Source organism: Rattus norvegicus, chromosome 19 (assembly GCF_036323735.1).
Source record: "Rattus norvegicus strain BN/NHsdMcwi chromosome 19, GRCr8, whole genome shotgun sequence".
Classification (NCBI taxonomy): domain Eukaryota; kingdom Metazoa; phylum Chordata; class Mammalia; order Rodentia; family Muridae; genus Rattus; species Rattus norvegicus.
The window spans coordinates 26,355,204-26,372,007 of record NC_086037.1 but is presented as its reverse complement, the minus strand read 5'-3'; the positions used below and the strand labels follow the sequence as shown (position 1 = coordinate 26,372,007).

The 16,804-nt window shown below is 43.5% G+C and overlaps 1 pseudogene; it reads right to left on the bottom strand.

Moving 5' to 3' along the window:
* Window positions 1–2,896: 2,896 nt before the first annotated feature.
* LOC134483475 (DNA-directed RNA polymerase II subunit GRINL1A-like) lies at window positions 2,897–4,021 on the bottom strand (annotated as a pseudogene).
* Window positions 4,022–16,804: the final 12,783 nt, after the last annotated feature.

Here is a 16,804-nt window from a genome sequence, read left to right as displayed (position 1 = left end):
CCAAAAGACATTCGAGCATCGTATTTCAAGGCATTAATTACTTTTGTAGCACTTTCATTACCTTCCAAATGGGCTTGAATTAACTTCCAATCATGTTCTGTATCATTATCCATATATTTATTAACACAAAAGTAGTAGGATTTCAATCATATCTTAAATCCTCATATTTTTCAATAAATAACTTCTTTCGACCCAACCATTCTACTGTTTGTTTTGAAACATCTACTTGATGTTGAAGTCTAGTATCAGTTTTAGTTTGCTCTATCCATAACTCATGTGAATCTTTATGCCAGTCTTCAACAAAATGCTTTGTCTCAATAGATGTTTTTAATGCTATGCTGGAAATGGCTGCCAAAGTAGCAACAGAAATAAGACTTAAAATAGTAGGTACAAACTCCAATAATTCTTTTACTGTTCCTCAGCAGATTATTAAAAAAATCAATAATCATATAATTAAGAGGATCTTGAGACCAATGATGTCTCAAATTAACAGGCATCCATACATATATTTTTTGCTGAATATCATAATAGAATATTGATTTATATTAAACTAAATAGATGAATTAATACATGAATACTAATGACAATTAGTACAAGCAAATCCATTAGCAAAATTAAATCTACCTATTAAAAAGAAATATGGCATAGGAATACAAGTAGTAACCTTTTCTTTCTTAAATGTTGTAAAATTATACTGAGAGGCAGATTGAGCAGTCCCAGAAAAGCTTCCATTAGCAAGCACAGCTTCTTTTAATGCAGTGACAGTCTTCCACAAATGAGCTTGAAACACAGTAGGATCTTCCACAGAGGCCAGTCGAACATCAGCAATGCCTCCATCTCCACACTCCATCAGCAAGCATCCATTAAGGCGTTCATTCTCCTCTCAGTTCATCCTGGTAACATTTGACAAATCACAAGTGGTAACATTCCATTCTGAACATGTATTAATAATTGGCCATAAGGACCCCAATTTATTCATTTATCTTGAATAATTTTTCGAAACATGCCAGGGCAGTATTTCCAATTGCATGGGAGATATTTTAAGCCTACATAAGTAAACCAAGCACAAATAGGATATACTGGCTCGCTAACAAATGTAATGTTATTCCAATTTTGGTTATAGACCAAGCTGTCAATCCTGGAGACTGTAACAATTTTTCCTGGTAATCGCCAATTTTAATAACCCATTTGTAGGCCTGGTCTATTTCCTAAACACAAAGGCATCTTTAATCCAGCATAAGGAAAATTATACAAAGCTCCATCACGTCTATTCAAAAGGTCAAATTATTCCAAAGAGATGACAAAATGCTTGGGGTGGTGTATAAAACCACATCTGTTTCCCCGCCAAGTAGCAGGTTCAAATAAAGGTGGACAAGGAATATAAGCCTGATAACTCGCATTGGCCACAACAGAAGAAACCGTGAGTAAAGCACACACTGCTAACAATATGTGCTCAGCAGTAAAGGACTTTCCTGTAGGAGACAACATAGTTTTCCTTTCAGTGCTTAATCGCCTCACCTAGGTAATGGGGTTGTCACTGCATCGATCCTTCTCCATTGTCGTTTGGCGACACTGAGAGAAGCCAGGGCCTCAGTAATGGAGGACACCTCCTTCATCTCCGGAGAACATCCATCAGGAGAGAATGTAGCTGGTTTAACTGGATTCTTCTGAGGGTAGAGAGCGGTTCTTATCATTCTGTGCTTGGATCCGTCTCCTGGGTAACCAGAATTGTCCCCCATCCTGTAAGGAGACAAAATCCTCTCCCCTACATACAGTAAAGTCCCTTCCTGTCATTCAGCATCTCGGACAATTTTTATCCATATTGTCTGTTCCATACCTTCAGGGAGAAGTCCAATAAAGTGTCTATCTGCTCTGCATATAACTTCACCTTGTGGTAAATTAAGAAGAGTAATAAAAAATAATGCTTATGCCAATATTACTCTGGGACTGGTATGCCAACTCCATTCAGGCTGTGTAAGGTCATCTCTTTTCCTCCTTTTTAATTTTATAATTTGTCATTTCAGGGTATGGTGAACTCTTTCAACAAAAGCTTGTCCTTGTGGATGGCATTCTATACCAGTAATATGTACAATATGATATCATTGACAAAATGGTTTTTTTTTTTTGCTCTGATTGGTATTTTATTTCTCCTTTACAAGTTCCACATAATAGACAAAGGCTTTTTGATAACATTGTTATCTTTGCTGGAAATGATCATAAAATCATTTTAAAAAGCACAAATGTGCACATACAGGACTGAGGTTTCTGCAGCCTGTAAACACCTCTGTGGGTTTAACAAGGAAAAAAAGCAATATACTGACAATTCAACTGTAACTCTTAGAAAAACACCGGTTTCCTTACCAATCACGAGTGTCCTGTACAGGGACCTATCATCCCAGATGGCAATGAGTTCAAGCCTAGGGCAGCCAGGAGCAGCTCCCCATACCGGGTCAGAAGACCCTCCCCACCTAGCACTTCTTCCAAGTGCTCCTAAACCTCATCACAGGTGACAGCAGTCACCCCAAGAGAGGACAGAGCAGCAGACACAGTGGTGGTGGTTCCCAAGTGTTGTATGCGGCATTTCACATCCAGCGTCTCAGGAACGTGTCCATGCAAGCATGCTTACCATTCTTTAGACTGCTCCCCTCATTTCTTGAGTGAGGGGACCAGGCCTTCCTAATTCAATTTTGGTGCCTGGAATAACAAAATATTTCACCAGAAGGGGTGCAAGCAGTGCTATCTGATAAGAATACGAAGAAGGAAAAGCAGATATCTTAAAGAAAACGTGTGTTCTACTCACACTAAAATGTCAGACCAATGCATAATATACTGCAAAGCTGTAACACAATACGGCCAAACACAATGTTCAAATATTGAACTGTTCAAGCATGTGAAGATCATCTTCTGAAAGACAAACTGGGTTCTTATTTTGTAGCTACCTTTGTGTAACTTCAACTGCTGTCCCTCAACAAGGTCTGACACTGTCTTGGTACTTGTTTGGAAGTTGGATGAGACAATGTAAGCTCAACAGTCAACTCCCGGGATCTCCCAGCGCTCATTTTCAGCATTCATCCGAGGACTGGGCATCATCTTCATCCCTCACTTCTCGGTATCTCCCTGAAGACTCCCCTTCTGGATTGTAGCTCTGCATTGTAATATTCAGTCTCTCAGCTAGTTTCTGTGCTGCGAGCTTTGCCCGCATCTTCTCATAATTCTGCTTCTGCTCTTTCTGCAAAGCCAGTGACTCTTCTATGGAGAGCAGCTGTGCAGGCAGGGGGTGGAGCAGAAGAAGGTGAGCTGCTGTGACATCATCAAGATGCTGCCTAGCCCTGCATAGCTGCTCTTCTGAGGAAGCAGGAGACTGAGCCCTCTGACAATGACTTGGTGAGTCACTCTGTTGTGTGGGTAACACATTGGTCTTAAACTTATGAGGAGGGGGCACTGGGTTTCTAGCTCGCATTTCTATCACTGTCATGTAATGAGGCTTCTTAGGAGTCTCACTCTGTAGTTCTGGAAAGTTCTCAGTGCTGGTGTTTTCTTCTGAGGGTTCAGTCTGGTCTGCAGTTGTGATCTTTTGCAATTTAGTGATAAACAGACTGTCGACACTGCTGGAAACCTCTTCCGCTTGACTTGAATGCTGGGGGAGTTGTTCATTAACTTAAGATGGGGGAGCCTGGGCTGTGATGCGGACAGACGGGCTGGTACTCACTGTGCAGCCAGTCTCCAAAGTCTCTTCATTGCCTTTGTGAGTGAGCTGTGTAGGTCCCTGAGTTTCTGAGGTTGTTTTAGATGATTCAATGTCTACTGACGAACATTCAGGAACTAATGATGAAGTATCAAGCATCAGGTCAGAATTCTGGGCCTTGTCTATGTCGGTATCAACTCTTGTGGTTGCTTTATGCCTTAGCTTACAGTCAACACTAACAGGATGAAGTAGTTCAGTTCTCCCTCTGACCTCTTCACTTTCTGAAATGGCAGCTTTCAGTTTGGCAGTGGTGTCTGAGATCTTTTTACCTTTGTCGGGCAATTTGCAATGAATTTTTCTTTGCGCAAAAGTCTCTCCTGGCGCCTCAACCTCTCCCGCAGCTCCGCCAAACTCTGCCGCCCCACGTCCTCAGGAACTGGGGGCTCGAAGCCTCAGGGCAGGGAGCACATTGTGCATGGGCTGAGGCTGGCCCCTCAGGCAGGGTTCCCCAGCAGGGCCCATGGTGGTCGCAGGCTTCGTGGGGGCCGCAACTCTGGAGCACGTGCAGGAGTCGCCATTTTCCTGGAAGAGCCGACAAAATTGTTTAAATTGATAAGAAATATATGTTGGTCCATAATCAGTTTTAATTTTAGAAGGCGGTCCCATAACAGCAGAAGTTTCCAATAGATGCTGTATAACATGAGCAGTGCGTACTCCTGGCAATGGTGTAGCCCATACAAATTTTGAAAAATTATCTATGCTTACAAGTATATATGAAAGGCGACCAAACTCAGAAATATGGGTTCCATCCATCTGCCACGATGTATTAGGTTGCATTCTTCTGGGATTAATTTCAGATGGAATACATTTTATAAGTGAAGGCTCACAAATACCACAATTAGCAATAATTTGTTTGGCTTCAGAATAGGGAACCTTATATTTAATATGCAAATATCCTGTATTGGCATGATTATGACTGTTTTCTTCTGGGGTAGCAAATGCCACTAATTGATCTACCATATGATTGCCATGTGTTAAAGATGCTGGCAATCTTGAATGTGATCTAATATGTGTAATAAATATTCTAGAGTTTCAGAATAACAATAGTCCTTTAATATGTGAGAATAACATTTAATATCGGCTTAGATGTAGAAACAACAGCAGTCGCAATATTCTGTACTACTACAACATAAGCTGACTCGGCTTTAATATTTTTACATCATGAGTAAAATCCTGCAATACATTAATTACTTCTAATACTTCATTTTGTTGAACTGACCCAAAAGAAGATTCTTGTCCCCAAAATTTATCTTTGGTCCAATAAGCCATCTGTCTTAGATGTTTGGTCTTAGAGCCATCTGTAAACACAGTAAGGGCAGATGGTAATGGATCAACAGAAATTAGTGTATTTATCACATTTTTTTTTGTTTTCTTAAGCAATCCCAGAATTTACTATGGGGAAAATGAAATTCAGTATTTCTAGTGTAAGAAATCATGGGTAATTGAAAAACTTCAGACGTCTGCATTAAATATTCCACTTTATTTTTGCTTAATGAGAAAACAAAAGCAGCACAATCATATCCCCACAGTGTAACAGGTCTTTGTATGCCTTGCTGAATAATTAAAGAAATTTGTTCCTCATATGTTGTTAATGTTTTGTTAAAGATAAATTTAATATGTATCCATTCTAAAGGCAACTCATCTTGAGCTAAAGTGCATATAGGATATTCAAGAGTATTTCAATGTATAAGTTAATAACTCTATCTGGATCAATACGTGCCAAATATGCATCTTTCCATTTTCAGAAAGATATCCTCTTCCATGCCTTCATATAAGCATTAATATCCCCAGTTTCCTTTCTAGGTAATAATGCTCTCCTGTACTCTTCATTAGCATTTTCAAAAGCAAGCATTTTTCAGCAGTTGTCCTCTAGCTTCTTCTCCTACCACTGTTCTTTCCATTGTTAATTTTAGTATACATAAAAACTTAATATATGGTTCATAGAAAGTTACTGCCTTTTTCAACCAACTACTATCTTCCTTTATAATAAGTTGGTTGGGCCACACCTTGAACCGATGATAGACATTGTCCCAGGATAGACATTCTTTATCAGCAGGTCTCAGGGTAGGACTGGATATGTGACCCTGTGCTATAGCACTGTCCAGAGTGGTAAATCCAGCTTCTGAAGAGGAATGCAGGCCTGGCCTCTAGACCTCCATCTTCCAGGCCTGTCTGGAGAGCCTGATGCCCTGGCAAAAGAGACTCCTTCTCTCCAGAGGAGCACTGCAGTCAAATGACATCTCAGTGATGAAAACTACCAGTCCCCAAAGGCATGCCACTGAGCAGAGATAGCCTCAGTCATGCACCTCTGCCCATCCCCAGTTCCTCGTGTCAGTAACTCAACCCTTTCATGAACTAGATGGCAATACTTGAGGCAGGATGATCAGTAGTTTACTGGCCAATCTGGGCTCTATGAGATGCTCTCCCTGAAATCAGAGCCAGCAGGAAATTCAGTATGAAAGCTCTTTGTAGCCAAGCTCAACAACCCGGTTCAGAGCCTGGGACCCCACACGGTAGGATAAAGTGACTCCCATGGCTTTTTCCTCTACCTTCAACACTCATGCTTTGGAATGCACACCCCTACAATGAGATCAATACACATGGAATAAAAATTAAACAGAAAAATTAATGAAGACAATGCAGACAATGTTTTAAAGGATCCTGGGAGTCCTCACTCTGCACTTCCCTTTCCTTTGCCTTGGGAACAGCACCTGCACCAGAGGCTGAGACTTCCTGCAAGAGAGAGAGGAGAGATGCACTGTTCATTCCACTGGAGCTGTGCAAAGACCAGAGCCACCTGTCTTTTCCTGATAGTGGGAGCTGGGCCCAAGTGTGGGCTACTCCTACTAGAGGCACCACAAGAAGAGGACCACCTTCCTCAAACCTTCCAGCAGGGCTGGGAGCTGGAGGCTTCTGGTATTGGCTTCTCCCTGCAGTAGGGGGCAAATCATGGTCATGTGAGGTAACATGGAACCCTGTAATTCTACAAAGTGCAGAAGCTCCTGATGTCCCTCATGGTGCCCCAGAGCCTGCTCACCACACATGGAGGCTTCAGTAACATGGCCTTGTCCTGACCTGTGTGCACTCTGCATCCTCACTCTCTACCCCCTGCTTTTCGGCGTTGGAAGTCTCAGGTGTAGGAGGCGCCTACCATAGGCCTCTTCTCTCAGCATTTCAGCATTTTACATTTTATGTAGTTTGTGGTGTTCCTGTGCCATGATATGCACATGGAGAGCAGAGGACACAATGTGGACTCAGTTCTCTACTTTCACCAGATGATCAAACTGAGGCCATGAGGCTGGGTGGCAGAGCCTTTACCTGCTGAGCTGTGATACCCACTTGACCTTCACCAAGCATCCTTTGCTGTACACAGTTACATCAGCCTGTGACCCTCATCCTCCAGACTCTTATGAAGCAAACCCCATTGGTGTGGAGCTCTCATGTTAGCCAGGCCTAAAGGGGAAGGCAGCAAGCCCTTCAGGAACTCTAGAAAAATGTCTATACTGGGACTAAACTCGTGCTGCCATGTAGGGCTACATTTTTCCTTTAAAACAGGAGGATTTGTGGTGGTGGTGGTGTACACCTTTGATCCTAACACTTGGGAGGCAGAGGCAGACAGATCTCTGTGAATTCTAGGCCAGCTCCCTCTATAGAGCTAGTTCCAGGTCAGCTACACAAAAGAAACCCTGTTTCCATGAGTAAAACAAAGAAAGAGAAAGAAAGAAAGAAAGAAAGAAAGAAAGAAAGAAAGAAAGAAAGAAAGGATTTATATTTTGTATACAATGAGATGCCTGCATGTCTATACCTGAACCATCATGTTAACTATAACTCTTGTCACATCTGCATTAATTCAAATACTGAGGGCTAAATGGTTAAATATTAATGACAATACAATTGGGGGTGGTGCTGAAGAGATGGATGGTTTAGTGGCTAAGAGCAGAAGACCAGGGTTCAGTTCCCAGTGCCCACATGGTGGCTCGTATTAGCCTGTAATTGCAGTTCAGTGGAATCGTTCTGGACTTCATGGGCACCAGACATACCACATGGTGCACAAGCATTTATTAGGTGAAACACTCAGGCCCATAAAAATAAGTAAATAAAATATATGGTTAACAGACACTGTGATTCAGGAAGTTCTTAGTGACTTTGGTTATCATTTCTCTCTCACGGAGAAATGTCTTCCTCATGGCTCGGCCTCCCTGGCTTCTAGGACATTCCCTAGCTCTGTGGAGCATGAAGTACTCAACACCATAAGCCAAGCATTGCAAAGCCATCTGCACCTTCACTGCTACACCTTCACCATGGCTGTGTCTAAAGGGAGAGACTTGGAATCCCACAGATGCAAGGCCAAACCTGTTGGGCTATGTGAGCCCACCCACCCAATAGTCAGATCTACTCCTGTCCTTGGCTATGGCATGAGGCTCTTAAGACAAATTAATCTGAAGGATCTCAACAGCTATGCTGTTAGACCTCTCATTGCTCTGCCCGACCTACAAGCTCCTTTCCTGGCTGAAATTCACACCCGAACTCCTCTCCTGCCTCAGCCACCATCAGCTCTTCTACTCCTCTCCACCTGTGCTCTGAATAATCCACACTAAGGTGGACGTTAACCTCTTGTGGACCTCCAGACGTATGCTTGTGGTTACTCTTCATTGGCTGTTTTGTATGGGTAGGCGGGTTCTTCTAGTCTCATGCAGAACACTGCTCACACATTTTGGATCTTACAACACCCTCTTGATTGAGAATCCTGACTAATGACTGACTGACCTTCCATGCCTGAAGTCACCCTCTGTCTCCCAGTCCAAGATGAGAATCCCCACCCTAACCCCATGGTGTCCAGTTTCATCTCAGAAGCTAGACTCTGCACTACCCAATATCATTTGGATCTCGGCCACTAATTCTCTGTTTAATCGTTCCTCTCTTCTTTAAAACAAATTCATTTTGTTGTTTGTTTTTTGAGACAGGGTTTCTCTGTTTGGCCCTGGCTATTCTGACATGCTCTCTGTAGATCAGACTTGTCAGGAAGCCAGATATCTGCCTGCCTCGGCCTCTTAAGCACTGGGATTACTGGATTGTGCCAGCATGTTTAATTAAAAATTAATTAGTGGCAGTGCATGTTGGCACATGCCTTTAATTCCATCCATTGGGAGGTAGAGGCATTGTGAGTTCCAGGACAGCCAGGGCTATAAATTAACACCTTGTCTCAAAGAAAACAAGCCAAAAATGAAACAAAAATGTTGCAACATGGTCTTCGGTATGTAACTGAGTCTGTTCTTGAACTCTGAATCCTCCCACTTTCACTCAGGTGCTAATCAGCAGGTTTCTGTCTTGACTTTCACTGAGCACTCAGGGCTGCCAGGACTGTTACCTCTCCCAGTGTAACTCCTGACTCTCTCATCAGCATCATCACAAAACTCCTGCTAAGAATTAAGGAAACCTGAATTCTAAGGAACAGTCGGAGCTCCAGTATTTCCAAAGCTCACTCTAATACAGATGGATCCTATGCTGCAGTAAAATGGTCACAGCTAGAGGTCTTAATTCCAGGACTTGGGACAGAGGGGTTGGAGGATCTTGAATTCAAGGTTATTTTTATGTTACATTGTTGCTCAAAGCGAGTTGGGCTGCTACAAGATACTCTGTCTCAAAACTATACCAAACACACCTAAAATGAAACAGAGGAGTTTGAGTGGGCACAGATGGGAAAGCTCGGCACTTTATGGCTAAGCCACCTGCTGCCAGCACCAAAGTCCATGCACAGCCCCAATTCTGAGCTGTGTCTGGGACCCCACTTAGGAGCACGCACCAAAGTAGCTCAGATCCAGGGCTTTTGGTCTAAGAGGAATTCAGGCAGTCACACTTTGGATGCCAGTTCTCCAGCTCAACTGCCTGTCAGCCCAGGATCTGGTCTAAGTCATGGCTTGGCATCCCTAAATTCCTCCCAGCTGTGCTCTGAACTCACCCTGTGCCCCGTTCTGATGAATCTGCCATTCTCCATGGGAGTAGCCTCAAGAAGTCCCTCACATCTGAAGCACCACTCTGAGTGCACTAAATACTGCAGGGGAGGGGCGTGGCCAGCAGAGCACCCACCCCTTTCAGCTGTAGAACATTTAGCTCTAGAGTGAGCACTGCTGTGCATTGTGGATCTTAAGCAGTATTCCAGCCTTGGCCTGGGAAGAGCCGTTGACACCCACACTTTCTGGGGTGACATTGTCTCCTGAGGATAGAGTCAGGTGAGGAGCGGCAACTGATGTTCATGAGAGACAAACTTTCTTCACCACCTGCCCATGCTGGCCCTAGGATCTGGGCTTTTTGGGTGACATGAGTGTTGAGCCCCCCAGGTAGATGGGTTTTCAGGGGTCAGGTGGTTATTGTCACCAAAGGTATCCACAAGGATAAGTCATACTGTACTAATTCCCATATTAGATCCCTTTTCATGGGTCACAGAGGTCGTGCTGGGTCCTAAATGTGGACCCAGGTTCCTGGCACTTTTGAAGAGACTGGTCAGGGCGCAGGCTTCAGGACATTTTGTTTGAATTATTTTGGGGGATTTTATTTTTACTGTTGGGGGCAAACCTAGGGCTGCCATGTGCTGGGAAAAGGCTTTGCCACAGCTGTAGATCATCCCTAATTATAAACTCCTAAATTCTCCCAATCCTGGAACTTTCTAGGTCCCTCACATGATGCAACCTTTGGGGGATTCCTCACATAGAATCATGGGGTGGATTGCATCCCAAAGAGAGACAGTGGGAAATGTTCCCCAGTGTCTGCCTGTGGCTGTGGTGATGAGAGTGGATGTAGTGACCAGTGGATGGCAGGGCCCATGTGAAACCCTTTTGGTTTCCACTTGAGTGGAATCTTCACCATGCCTTTTTTTTTTTTCTTGAAACACAGGTTGGCCTGGAACTTACAGTCTTCCATCACTCTGACTCAGTTTCCCATGACTGGGATCACAGGCTTAAATTACTATGCCCATCTTTCTTTTTTTGTATTTATAAATCTTCTAAAAGCCAGAAGGATATAGAATTTAAAATTTTGCGGTCCAAGGCATTTCCAACAGGGGAATCTTGACCTAAGAGTGTCCAGACCAGTGTTTATTGTGTGGCTACTTCATTCCCATAACAGCTTATTTTTGACAAAGAGTTCCAAGGTGTGATGTCACTGGGCATCAGGCGGGTGTCCCAAATAGCAGCACTGACTCAGGTTGTAATTTAGGCTGGAGAAACTTACTAGGACCCTGGTAATCCTAGCACCCTGGGGCCTCACATGTCCTTAGTCTGATCTAGTGATGAATCAACTGCTCTTGAGGGTGGATTGGAATTCTAGTCACTGTGAGGCAGGAGCATTAGTATCCTACAGCCACTCTGGGCTCCATAGGAAGACCCTGTTTCAATATAAAAGGGGTCACCTGGGAGTTCTTACTGTCTTCCCTGAGGCCTTCCTGCTGGAGTTAGAATAGCTGTCTCACCAAGTTGAAGTAGAGGGCAGAATGTTGGTGCCTTCTATAATGAGGACTAGTAACAGATAGTCTATGGAAATTCTAGAAAGTTCTGCAGGTATTTATGTCCTGTGCATGGGAATTGCTGGCTTCCCTGTGTCCTTTGCCTTTAATTTGCAGTCCATGGGGCACCTGGGAATGTCCCCAAACCAGGCTGCACACAGGGCTTGTCCCATGATTCTCACTTGCACCCAGTGCCTGCCTGATTGTCATAAGTCTGACAGAGCCACTATATGCTCACCTGACACCTGCAGAGAGCACTATATGGGGCCCTACCATCCCCACACTGCCCATCAGTGTCTACAATGTCCCTATATGGCACTGAGATGATCTAAGCTGCTTCCGGCCTATGTGCTGCATCAGAATCTGACCATTCCTAATTTCCTCCTCTCACACCCACACTAGAAGCCCTGAACCCACACTAGCCCCAGCTGGCCTGTTGCCTACTGACATCTCATGGACTCTGCCCCAATCCCCTGCCCTGCCCTGCCCTGCCCTGCCCTGCTGTGCCCTGCCCCAAACCCCTGCCCTGACCCAATGCCCTGCCCTGCCCTGCCCCAATCCCCTGCCCTGCCCTCACTCAGCTGACAATGTGGACATCTCAAGACAGTCACTGGACAATGGCTGACACACTTGTCTGAAGACTGGAAATGTTTCTCGATCTTGGAGAGGAAAGAAGGACCCTCCAACTACACTGAACTCTAAGGAAGTTTATTCAGGTGAGGGATGACAGGGACTGTTTTGTCTCACGTCACACATGTCAGTAGAAAATATCCTAGGTATTGGATGGCGCTGTTAGCATTAACAGAACAAAGCACATAGTGTTGGGAAGATTAATAAATTATGAGTAGGATTAGAAAACCCCAAGCCTCTTCCAGGTCCTAAGAGAGCAAAAAATACCACCAAACATAGCATTAATGTGATAGGTTGGTTAAATCTAGTTACTAGATTCTAGTGTGATACCTATGACTTTTTGTGTCATGCTCAGCTTATAATGACTAGAGGACTTAAGCTTGAGAGTCACCAATGCCTCTCCCTTGCTTCTCTAGCTGCTGAGCATTGAAAAGCACTAATGAGACAGCATCTGTTTGCAGACATACTGGATAAGTCTTCTGCACTTTATCTCTCTGAGTCACCTCCACTCTCAGTAAGTCAGTTTAATTCCATAAATTGTAAATGAGTCACGTGGAAAATATACTTTCTCAATACGATCACAGATTTCCATGTAAAAGGTGAAACATGAACTATCCCACCTAAGTTCTGGGCTTGCACAGACCTGCTCTGCAAAAGAAACATGTGGTCACAGCTGCAGTCTGCATTCACTATGGATGCTCTTGAGGACCTCCCTAAACTGCATAGATTAAGATAATTATCTTGCTTTCTATCAAAAGAATTCATTATGCCAAGTTGGCCTGTAGAAGGAGGCTAGTCTCTTCTGTATTTTATCAGATGTGCATAATCTATATGATCATCGATAGTAAGTGAAAGCTCTGTTTGGAATTGAAACTGAGTGATGCTGGAGGATGATGCTGAATGCACAATGAGCAGTGGAGGCACCAGAGCCCGGTGTGGATGCCTAGCAGCCTACCACATTGAGCAGGCACCCCTCAACCACCTGTACATACAAATCTCCTGAGATCTCTCTCCTTAATGGGAGATGATGGCGTCCATCTAGTATAGCACATGCCCTGGAAGGACAAAAGCTACCTACAGGAGCTGTGGTGATGGCTCACAGGTTAGAGCATCTGCTGCTCTCTCAGAAGAACCACATGGTCCCTAACAATCATCTACAATGGGGAATGCTATTCCCTCTTTTGGATCATGAGGGAAATGCACTCAGGAGTGGCCCAGACATACATTTGAAAAAAAAAGATCCATTGAGTTACATGATAAAAATAAATATAATCAGCAACAATAAAAAACACAGCATATGAATGATCAAGTGAAACAGCACCTATAAAAACCTATTTCCCAAAATGACGTTGATGGTCATTATCTTTGTGGTTTAATACTAATGCTGTATTGTAAGAAAAACCGAGGCACATGGTTCTCGATTAGGATTATTCTATATTCCTTTGTGAAAGTTGTCATTTTTTCTGCAGCTCTACAGGCATGAGTGTGTGTTACTCAATATCTGGGCAAACAGTCAATAAGGAATGGGTGTTGTAGACTGATATAGATTAGGATGAGCAGAACACATGACAGCATGGATACAGTATGTCAGTGATTACATCATAAAGTGTGTGTCCATAAAAAAAGTCACATTATCCACACAAAAGACACTATCACCCTGTGTACAGCTTGGTGGCTTTAAATTCCCTATTTACTCATGCTGCCTGGACCATGCAAAGATCCATATCCAGCTGTCAATTCTAAGTCTACAGGAGGGGAAAGGACCCTTGAATAAGATGGTCTTAAGAGTCAAGAGTTACAAATCAATTTTTATTCATAAGGAATACAATTTACAAAAAACAGGCATAAAATGAACAACTAAAATGGTATAAAAAATGAAAAACAGTAACAAGAATATATAAGTATGAAATAACAAAAAGAAAACTTCAATGAAAATCATAACCAAAAATATTTCTTAACAGCATTTTCTTAATGAACATTTAGAAACACAGTTGTAGTGCTGTTTCTCCTCTAGGGAGATGTCAAGGCAGTCCCCTCAGATGTCTCTCAAATGGTGTTGTCGGTATGAGAGAGGAGAAAGACCTCAATGAGACAGGCTGGCATACGGATACATAAATTTAGGGTCTCTATACAATGAGGAAATTAACTGAGAAGAAGAATATTCTCCCCAAAAAAGTCTTTGACTGTTGAGGATTGTCGTCAGCAGGGAACTCCTGACAGAGAAACTCACTCTTCAGGGGGCTGTCTTCTTGGGATCTGTCCTATTCCATGTCTCCTGCAGTTCCTGAGACCTGGGAGGAGAAGGCAGCTATTAAGACACTGATTTAGTGGGGACACGCATACCAGGTGTCAAGTTGCTGCCTTCTGTCCCTTCAGCTGCATTGGACAGACAGCACTGATCTTTTCACTGAAATCATTGCTGATATCTCTGCAGCCTGGGGAAAGTCACCAACAACCCTCACAGTACTGTGGGAGAACAAGCTGCTCCTCAAACTTCTACCAGTGAAAACCAAGAACGGGGAAAGGAGAAGAGACCTAACTGGGTTGCAGGAAGAAAGTAGAAGGCCACATGATACTGAGATCAAAGCCAAAGACCAGGACTCATTTGCCATTTGCACTTGGTTCTTATCCCTACAAGGTGCTTCCAACCATCACATGACCCCTGTATGACCTTTGTCACACGACCAAGAACTCGTTCAAAACTCTTCATAGCATCCAATCTATGACAGGGAGATGCAGTCATGTGATATGTTATTCCTCTGTCACCATTTCTGGACTGCAGTTTCAAAAAGGGCAGAGAAGTGTACTTGCCCATAATTCAGTTTCTGAAAAGTGGTTAACATCCCAGAATACTTGTGCATAGACAGAGCAATGAATAACTCTATCACATGGGGTGGGTGACTGATTGGGTGTGGGGAGATTAGAAAGATGATAGGGGAAGCAAAGATGTATCCAATAGGCAAATGGTATCAGACATTGTTAATCTGACTCAGCTGCTTGTTCCTACCAAATTTTGCTGGGTCTGGAGGTTGCTGGTCTTCTCCTGTTCGTCTTCAGCATTCGGGTTCAACTCAAACAAATATCGCTCTAACTCCTTGCTCTCCTGCTTCAATGTGACCAACTTCTTCTTCATACATGCCTGGTCCATCAGGAGCCGGCTGTGCAGGTTGCTGGAAACACACTCTGCATAGTAAGATCCTGAAGCCTCTTCCTCCCATTCCAACTGCCAAATCCCACAAACTCCACCAGGACCCAGATACCCATAAAGACTTCATAGAATACATCTCCATACATGTAAGGCTGCTCCACAAACAGCAAACGGCCAATCCAGGGAAGAATAAATTGTTTCTGTGACCCAAGCACCTAACAGTCCATGTCTCTCCAAAAGAACAAGGAATCTACAACTATCCATGAAAGCCCAATGCATCTGGGCAACATCAATTAGTAGGCAGTAAACAACCACAAGAGGACAGTAGAACCAAGGGAGGTCATGCTAACCATGTGGTCCCCACATTGAGCTTTGTTAAACCTGGTATGACCCCAGAGGCCCAGGTCGGCCTAATAACACTCTGATGCCTGAATCAGTATAGTTCTCTCCAGAGCCTTCTAAAGATGCATAGACACTGTGGTGAGAAGTCACAGTCTCTTATGGAACTGAAACTGAGTCCAAAAGACCCACGGCACAGTGATATTTAAACAGCAGAAGACATGGACCCAGAGCTGCAGGCTCTCCAGTCCAGAACAAAGAGAGGCAGCAATGGATGTTCCACAAGTGATGGGCCCTTTTGACCAGTACTTACCGATAGAAGTTAATCTCCTTCTTGAGCTCCTGAAATTTCTCACGATGTTCAATGTTCTTTGTGTCTAAGTTGTGCAGTAATGACATGACCTCTTTCTCCTTTATCTTCAAGTTTTCATAAAATGGATTTGGCCTGAAGTAGGGGCTGGCCCCAGGAAGATAGAACCCAATGAACATCAAGGTTTAGGATTATATGAACTCAGGCTATGTCTTGTATTACCCCAGCCCTGGAAGGACACTTTCTGAATTCTACATATTTGGATCTTCTTCAGCTTCAGAAACTTGGAATTGTGTGCCCAGGACAACAGAAGCTAAGCACCCAGATAAAGGGTTCCCTGGCTCACTTTTTTCAATCAGGAGGGCTGGATCTGCATTCAAACCTGTTATGCTGTCAAGAGCCTAGGCCACAGAGCTTACCCAACCACACACACACACACACACACACACACACACACACACACACACACATCCAGAAACCTCTGATTTCATTTTTCCTGTTTTGACAAGTGGAATGCTACAAGCCGAATAACTAATATTCTAGAGGCAGACAGTACACATAATTCTGGAGATGAGACCAGATATTGCCACAAACTTATAATCTGCCCAAGGCATACAAATGTATAGACAAATGTGACTACACAGGCAAAGAACTGTGCTGTTGAAAGTGGGGCTTCCAAAATAAAGCACTTACACCTCCATGAAACTATTATAAAGGTAAATCCTGAGGTCAAAAAACAGACCCCTAAATTCCAAAGGTGGAGGGATAGAGAAACATATAAAGGTTGTGCACATGCATGCAGAGCTGTGCACACACAGACACACAAGCTGGGGCACACCCACAAGAAAAGAAAAGTAAGGTCTCCAGCTCTGAAAAAAAGAACCAAAAAAAAAAAAAAAAGAAAAAGAAAAGAAAAGTAAACAGACTCAGAGAATGAGAGAGACAAATATGGAAAGAGCACAATGAGAATCAGTAGAAATGCATGCACCATTACTGTCTCAGAGTGTAAGGCACAGAGACAAGAAGGAGCAGGCCGGAGCCTCAGGCCTTCTACTTAAGCATTGATATGAACACTGTGGGACCTGTCACCTAAGGCTGCTGCCAGGAGATGATAGCGTTCAGTCACCTTCCTAG